This window comes from Musca autumnalis, unplaced genomic scaffold (genome assembly GCF_047663935.1).
Source record: "Musca autumnalis isolate F117 unplaced genomic scaffold, ASM4766393v1 scaffold_5, whole genome shotgun sequence".
NCBI lineage: Eukaryota > Metazoa > Arthropoda > Insecta > Diptera > Muscidae > Musca > Musca autumnalis.
The window spans coordinates 57,389,290-57,398,575 of NW_027412088.1; the positions used below are offsets into that span (position 1 = coordinate 57,389,290).

A 9,286-nucleotide genomic window follows, 5' to 3' on the forward strand; every position below is an offset into this window, starting at 1 on the left:
CAGCCCTGGCTCGTAGACGGCATAGGTTAGTAGGTGTTCACTTTCCACCGTGTCTAACTTTCTACTCAACTGTGGAACCTGCTGTGATCTACAACATCATCAAAAATCTGAAGTGGCTGGGACAGCGCAACCTGAACGCGTAAATTATGTTTCAACTATTCTGCCTACCATTAAAACAAATCTTTTTTCCTTCTCTAAAACTATTCCTCCCCTCTTAAACTTTCTTGTAATTTATTCGTTCTTTACTTTTCTAACAACTTCCTCTTTTTGTTTCTTCCCCCTATCCTCTCCTTTCCATCTCCTCTTTTCTTTGCAGCTTTTTTCCTATTTTCTACTGGATGATCACAATGGACCGGAAGGTCTCCGAGTGACGCAGTCACAATTAGTGACTGCACATCCCCTAAGCTAACCTACAGTCAATTCGGGCGAAAAATGAAGATAAAATACTCAAAATACATGAAATCGGGTGGTACCGCCGTACGGGGGCAATACCAAAACCTGCTGGACCTATGTCCACAATTTTTGGCGGGGAAGTTTCTGTACCATTAGGTAATCCAAATATGATGGTACAGTCAATTCAGGCAAAAATGAAGAGAAAATCCTCAAAATACTTGAAATCGCTACCGCTATATGGGGGCTATAGAAAAGAATGGACGCATATTAGGTTTCATACCCATGTGTTGCCACCGAAATCTGAAAGGTGTGCAAAGTTTTAGTTCGATTCGTCAATTGCAACTGTGTTAAATATGAGTTACTAGATTTTAACTAAACAGACACCAAAGCAAGTTAAATAAAACACTGTTAAATAAAATAAAACTTCAGCATAATTTTTTTAATTTTTTATTTATTTTTTTGTTTGATTTTTTTAGGTTTTTTTGTAGTTTGTTTTTTTTTTTTCATTTTTTTATATTATATGTATGTATAATGTATGTATGTATTAGTAAAATAATTTTTTTATTGTAAGGAATATTATGCAAATTGCATAATATACACAAAAAAGTTTTTTCTTCTTGTTGTTGATTTTTTTAATAAATTTTCAAATGATTTTTTTGTTTTGATTTTTTTTTTCATATATATAAATTAAAGAATAAAACGAACACCAACCTTATTACACGGAAATTATGATATATGCAGCAGAGTATGTGGAAGTTAGAAAGAGGAAGTAATAGGGGGGAACAAAACAAACTAAATAGGGACGAGAGCAAAATTAAAAAAAAAATACTACAAATGGACATTTAAAATATATCAAAGCAAACAAAAAATAATAAACAAAATATATACTTAGTTATATAAACATACACACAAAAAATTTTTTTGTTTGTTGTAATCAAAGAAAAAATATTATTAATATAAATACATACTAAAACAAAATTGTAATATTTCTTAGTTTTAAAAATAATATGTATATATCATTTTTTTAAAAAATTTTTTGTATGCCTGGAATTTTTTCTTTATCTTCGTAATTGGGTGAGAACAGCACAAAAAACAACATAAAAAAGGAGAGGAGAGAATATACGATCAGAAAATGATGTTAAGAGTTACAGTAGTAGTAGTTTGTGTTTTTTTGCAATGCGTACGTGTGTAGTAACCCGTGAAATGAAACGAAATCCTGGGCAAATGGAAGAGAATCCTTGAAATTTGAAATAAGTTCACATGGATGGAGTTTAAAAAGAATTGAAGTTACGGTGCAAAGAAAATTGCGACAAATGCACAAATGATCTCTCAGCATGTAAACCCGGTCTGTAGAGCGTTAAGTGGAAGTTTTGTCGAATATTTCGGTAATTTAGCGACCAAAATAATGCTATTTCTACCGACAGCCAAAATGTTGCTAACTATTTACTTATATGGAACATTTTTCGTTTTAATTTCCAAAAATTTTTAGTGGCCAAAAAATTGTTATAGGCTTCCAAATACCGGCTGATTACAGAATTACACTCCAAGTATTTCTTTCCATTTCACATGATACCAAGTCATGCTACGACATGCACGCACATACAATAGTTTTGTAATAAAAAACGAGACATTGTTTCTTCTTTTTAAGTTTTTATAATTTTTTTTTGTTTGTTTTCTTTTTCTCTGTTTTTATAAAAAAGCGATATAATTTCCATTTGTTTGTTTTTTATTATATATAAAATAGGTTTAGTTTTTTGTTGTTGTTGATTTTTTATTTTTTTGTAATTATTTTTTTTCTTTATATGAATTTTGAGGTGTTGTTTTAATGCAGATGGGGGTTTCTCTTAATAATTTTTGTTTTATGTTTTTACAAAGGATTCCATTTGTTATGATAATTTGGTTTTGCATTTGTTTGTTGTTAAGTGATACTCGTACTTTTCTTTTGGTTTATGAGTTTTGTTTTTGTATTTTATAAGAAAAAAATATGAATGCATTTAGTTTGTGGTAATTGTTAAGTTAATTATTTTTTTACAGTTTAAATTGGCGGTTTTTATGTTATTTAGTTTTTTTTTGTTTTTGTAATAAAATATCAGTTTTGTATACGTTATATTCTGTTACACATTTGTTTTTCCTTTTTCATTTCTTGTTGCAGTTCTTTATTGGTGTATAGGAGAAAGTAGTACCACACTTATTAGAAAAATATTTGGAATCAATTTTTTTTATTTTCTTGTTGTTGTTGTTGTGTTTTTAAATTTTCTTATTTTGAGGGCCGTTTTTATAAGTTGCCATTCGTTATTGTTGGTTGGATTAAATTCAAAGTCATCAGCTGTTTGTAAAGTAAACGGGAGATGTCTCACTTTCAATATCTGGCCCTATTATAAATAAAAACGAAAACTCTAAGGGCCATTATTACACGTTTTCTTTTACTATTGGATGGATTTGAAAACCGAAAATAAACAATTTTTGAGGCATCAAAAACATATTTGGTCTGTTCCAGTACTGCAAGAATCTACTAATTTTTACTATTTTTTCCGATAACATAAAGGAAAAAATGTTATCGTAGTAAAAAATAGTAGCTTCTTGCAGGTTCTGGAACAGAGCAATTGTTTTACATTAAAAGTTTATAACGAGGTCCTCCCCGACATTTAATGATCACTTTTATGTTTAAATTGATCGGAACGCTATAAATCAGTTCGTAAAATCCATACTTTAACAAAAGAAGACTTATAATAATGAAAATTGGTCTGTTCCACAACTGCAAGAATCTACTAATTTGTACTATTTTTCCGATAACATAAAGGAAAAAATGTTATCGTAGTAAAAAATAGTAGCTTCTTTCAGGTTCTGGAACAGAGCAAATATTTGAAACTAAAATACACACATGCTCTGTTCCTGAACCTGCAAGAAGCTACTAATTTTTACAACAATAATTTTTTTCTTGTTATCGGAAAAAAACAGTAAAAATTAGTACATTCTTGCAGGTTCTGGAACAGACGACTAGTATTTAATATTTTAATTTCGAAAATCAAAGATACTTTCCGTTATTTTGGCTCCTCCCTATTCGTTTAAAACAGGGCGAGAGACCAACAATTCGTTTGAACATTTGTGGACAATTTTTACATGACTGAAGTGATTTCCTGATCACGCTAAAATGGTTTTATCAAAACACACGTTTCCCACGAACCTCCACGGAGGGCCTATGGAGACTTCTCTCATATCAAGGAGTGCATTCCGATGCATATTAGCTCAAATATATGGAGTTTCCTTTTTGCTGGCCGAATTCGAACGGCGTGTCTAAAGGCACTAGTTGTAGGGATGTTTTACATCAATGAAATACTTTGGAAAGGTCGCCTATAATAAGCTGAGGGGCTTTTGGTCCCCGCTGAAGAATGTGATGTTATCTTGCCTGAGGATTTTATACCAATGCAAATATTAAAAAAAAAAAATAAAGTTAAAAATTATATTTTACTAGCGGACCCGGCGAACTTCGTCTCGCTATTAAGGAATAAAATTTCATACAAAAACTCAATTTTCGATTTTTCCAATTTTCCGACTTTTCCAGAGGGATTTTCCAAAATTTTCTTCCGCAAAGACCTTCTCCTCGAAAATGCGAATAATTGATAAAAAATTTTACAGAAATCGGCCTAGCCGTTCTCATTTTATGAATTACTATACATTTTTTACACCATTTTTATATATATAGATAAAGGAAATGTCAAATGAACAATTTTATATAGAAAATATTTTTCATTTCAAATTTTCATAGAACAAGAATCCTGCCCCAGGTTATCAGTGGTATAATGACGACCCCACCGTTATCTTTTGAACAGATTTTTAACTTAATTGCTTTAAAGGGAAAACAAAATGAATTTGCAGCTTATCAACCAATCAATAAGAAGATCGAATCTTGTGGTCATTTGCTTTTTTTATTGGATTTTAAGTTATAAATTAAAATTGAATTTTATGGGCCGATTCCGTACAGCGAGGCGAGTCGTGTCGCGTCGCCAAATGCAATTTTTCGATTCCGTATGGCAATATCGCCTGACGTCGTCAAATTTTGTCGCCGAAATGTTCATTTTCCGGCGACAACAAATTAGCTGTCGCCGTACATTTTTACTAACGAATAAAAATAAAATAAAAATAACTTGTTATCGACGATTATTTTCTATCGCTGTACGTAGTACATTTTTTAAATTTTGTCACAGAGACGATAGACGACGCGACATGACTCGCCTCGCTGTACGGAATCGGCCCATAATTTTTTTTATATGGGGTTATCATGAATGAAATTTCCCCTTGAGTTTTGTCTTTCCGCCGTTGCAACTCAAGGGAGAAAGTGAAAAAATTCACTGGGAATTGCCGTTCATGAACCCCCATAACCTCTAAACCAGTTTCCCCTAAAAGTTGAACTCCTAAAAAGACTATAAATCTGTTCAATAAATAAATGTAACTTATACAATTGACCTTCCAAGCTAGCCCAAGTGTGCTTAAGAATGGAACATTTTTTATTGAATTTGGAATAAAAACCACAAACAAAAGAGAAATCAATGACTTCGTATGACTTCCCACCAAACTTCCATAGTCACTAGCATTAAAATTCGTACTTTAAGTTGCCATCACCACCCACCTTAGATTGAATTGAAAAATTTGCATAACCTCAAAACTAGTTTCTCCTTCTTTATTCAGCTGGCAACTATAAATCTGTATGCTAAAATCCTTTCAATAACTAAAGGTAACTTATAAAATTGGCGCTTACAACTATTTCTTGTTTTTAATTCTCTTTACAAGCATTGGAAGAAAGCACCTAGAACCCAAGAGTGTGCAGGGGAATTGAAAAATATTTATTGAATTTGGGATGACAAAACCAACAAAAGGAAAACCAATGATTTAATAAAACAGAAGAAGAAATTCAAGTAAAATAATCTTTAGTGGCGAGGCCCATTTCCATCTTGATGGCTTCGTCAATAGGCAGAATTGACGCATTTGGGGTGAGGAAAATCCTCGAGTGATTCACGAGAAGCAAATGCATCCTCGACGTGTCACTGTGTGGTGTGGTTTTTGGGCTAAAGGAATCATTGGACCTTTTTGTTTATGAAAATGAGGCAGGTCAAGCGCAAACAGTCAATGGTGTTCGGTATCGTGAAATGAAAACCAGTTTTTTTCTTACCTAGAAAGGAAGAAATGAATGTGGAGGGCATGTGGTTTCAACAAGACGACGCCACATGTCAACAGCCAGAGAAACAATTCACAAATAATGTCGATTTACACACATCACCATATTTGACTATCGTGAACTGACCCTTTTGTATGCCCGCCTGCTACCCCATTTTGCCCTTACGGAAAAAATTTGTAAAATAAAATATCTATCTATAACTCTGACAATTAACAAACATTTTCGATAAGTTAGCGCGATAAGGCTAAATGGACAGGTAGTCGTTTCAAACAATTTTGAATATGTTTCAAAACTTTTTATGTTGTTGGGAAACAAGTTGTGTGACAACACTACCTATCCATTATGCCCTAGCGCGGTTAGAATAAAGATAGCAACATTGATGTCAACTTTATTTTTAATTTTTCATTAATATTTTTGGGTTCCAATTTCCCCCATTTTATCGACAACTCAATAAAGGCTTATGCCCAGTTTGAAGCCCCCTCGCTGATCTCTTTAGACATGTAATACAGTCAATAGCCCCCCTGGGTTCTGATTACAACGATATAAAGTTTTTGCTGCGGAAGTTCACACATTTCGAGATATGGGACATAGCACCCTTGATTTGATCCCATTGTTAACATCGGAAACAATGGACTATGGGAACTATACATATCGCCGTAAGCAGAGCAACAATGGCTACCAAAAAGGCAGACATGACAAAAAATGCGCGAGGAGGCAGATTTGTTTCACAATGTGCTCTGAATTTTTGGGTAAAGGAAGTCTTATAGTTTCCCAGAATAAGGCCCATATTCAAAGTTCCATAAGTACCCATTATTTAATTTCATAATTTTTTAAGATAACAACGGGAACTTTGGACTTCCTCAACAGCAAAAATATATCGGACACCAAGGACTACCAAAAAAGGAAGACAACATGACAAAGAGATCCGCGAGGAGAAAGTGAAAAATGCGGAGTTTTCATTCAGAATAACACCCCTAAACCGTATGTTTTGTCTCTGGCGTTTCAACATAAAGGAGAGAGTAAGAAAACTCACGGGGAATTTTCGTTCAGAATAACCCTCTATATTAAATACATAACACAAATTATGTAATTGATTTACATATATATATATATATTTTTTTCTTCACAAATGTCAGTTAGCATAACTAAATAAACATCAATCGCAGCGCAACACAAATGGATGAGTTGTCTACTTAAGGCATGCTACATTTCTACTATAAAAAAATGGTCAATTACTTTGAAAGTTTTTTCGACAACAAAGTATGCTCCCTCGGGTTAAGTGAATTAAAATTATAAATTTAATTAATTAAATTTTAATTTTACAACACATAAAAAAGGAAATTACCAAAAAGCAAAGATACCATGTCTGAATCGGCAAATAACCCCGAAGCGGCTGCCCTTTCTTCGAATAGTCTTGTGGAAAGAGATCCTTTTATCCTGATTGTATTGGCAGATGGACAAACAAGAGCACTCCATATTGGAACCGACATCGGAAGAATGTTGGTCGGAAGTTACTACTTTATAGAAGAACGAGTTTATCTAACCTTATGTGTATATAATGCGATAACAGAAGCGAGTAATACCTTAACATGGAACGAAGCACCAGTTGAAGTTAATCTCACTATTGAGAGTGCCTGCCCCATTTCTGAAAAGAATTCTAAAAACAAGAGCATCAGATTATTCCTCTTTGGTCAATCATTTAGGTAAAGTTACCAAGGATAATTCAGCCGATCGCCATATGAAAATGAGTTTTAATGGGTATTGAGGGATTGGCTCAAGTTTATTAAGAACTTTGTCGGTCAAATAAGATTAATCAAATACTTATTGACTATGATAACCATGATGTTAAAGCATTTTTCACCTGTTGTGCAAATTGCAAGACTGATAATCCTGATGAACGTTTGTTTAAGTATATGGAAGAATATCATTTTGCTTGTATTTGGCTATTCATGCCAATGTTGAGAATTATGATACATCCATTACTAAGCCAATGACAGCTTATTACAATCAATTAGGGGTAAATTTTATATCCATTTCAATGCCTTTTCTAACTACTGTGTTCACGATTTCCTAACTCAAAGCTTGAGACCGTCGACATTTAAAAGACTCTGTTGGCTAAACCTACACCCTTGGATCAGTTATCTGTTACTCACATGAATGCCTTGGAATGGTATGTCTATGATCAGGGAAACTCATGCCATAATTACAGCAGAAGAGTAGAGGGTTTTCATGGCAATAAATCTCTATATAGCCGAGATAAAGAGTTTTATGACATGGTGGCAGCAGTATTGTAAAACTGTTGACTTTGAATATACTTGGTATGTGAGGCCTGAATTACTAGATACAAATGAGGAATATATACTCTACAACTCTTAAAATTATGAAGAGTGAAAATCAGATGATGAACTACAAGTCAGAAGAAATTAATCTTGATATTCCAGCTAGTCATTTGGGGAAGAGCACATGTTTAAGAGCACCAAACGCAAGTTCAGACGAAATGGATGAGGAATATCTACGTTTAATTGGCGCTGTTCAATTGGGAGCAGATGCAGAGGTTATGGCCGTAATAGAATTGCTGAGACGTTTTCGTGCAATCACAACTAACTGAGTTCTCAGATTTAATACATTATGGGCCATTATTATATGTTTTCTTTTACTATTGGATGGATTTTGAGACGCAAAATAAGCCAATTTGGAGGCGTTAAAAATATAATTTCCACAATAAAATTGAATGCCAAGAATGTTCTCCATGAAATTTCATGATCATAAATCATAAATCCAAACTTTAACAAAAGAACACTTATAATAATGGGGGTATACATATATCGATCACATTGAATTACATTATTAATTATATTGAACAACCTCAGGTTCAATGATAGTGGTTTATATTAATAAATTGTTAATACCGCATAGAACACAGATCCTCAAAATATTTCTTGCATTTGTTATGGTAAAGGTAAGGTCACATTAGGCGAATATTTGCTCCAGCGACCGACAGTGTGCGCTTACTGAGAGCAAAGCAAGTGAGCATAAATAATGCAACTGCAGATGGAAACAAAAAGAGGGAATACGAATAGAAGATCTTCAAAGGTATTTCCCTTTTAACCACTAATATGCAAATGTTATATTATTTGTTATTTAACTATGAGATAGCTTAGCTTTGAGGAGGACTTGGTTAAATCGAAATGTATAAAGTCTCATTGGTTACGAAGTGAATAATTTCTGTGTGGTGTGAACGAAAAATGTTCTAGCAAGTTGACATAAGCATGTTTTACCCCCAGTTTTTGTAAAAATTTTTATTCTTTTCACACGAATTATCAAATTTTTTAGATCGATTTACTCGCCTTAGTGCAAATGTAGAGCGCTGATTTTTAAATGAGGAATTCTTAACTATATATGGAACTCATCTACGAAAAATTAAGTCTGTATGTCATCTGTGGGCTGAGCTATGGCTGCCTAAATTATTACGAATATAGACGAACGAACAAAAATAAGTTACAAAAACTGGGGGTTAATGAAAACATTTGGAAACTGCTTTTTGTTATTTTATTCTGTCGAATATCCTACCTAGGATCGAAATTGTATATCTCCCCCATTTTCAAAAACGCACTATCCTACTACACTTTGGACAGGCCGGTCTTCTTCCATGCTTCTTCTTCTTACTGGCATTTCACATCATATTATTGTTAGTTAAATTAGTTTAAGAACTTTATTGAG

General features: G+C 33.2%; 1 long non-coding RNA gene across 1 annotated transcript; it reads right to left on the reverse strand.

Moving 5' to 3' along the window:
* Positions 1–1,000: 1,000 nt before the first annotated feature.
* LOC141406601 (uncharacterized) lies at positions 1,001–3,843 on the reverse strand. The gene is made up of 3 exons (XR_012413444.1): positions 3,250–3,843; positions 3,050–3,137; positions 1,001–2,881 (listed from the first exon to the last, which is right to left on the reverse strand). It is a non-coding gene; the product is annotated as an uncharacterized lncRNA (long non-coding RNA).
* Positions 3,844–9,286: the final 5,443 nt, after the last annotated feature.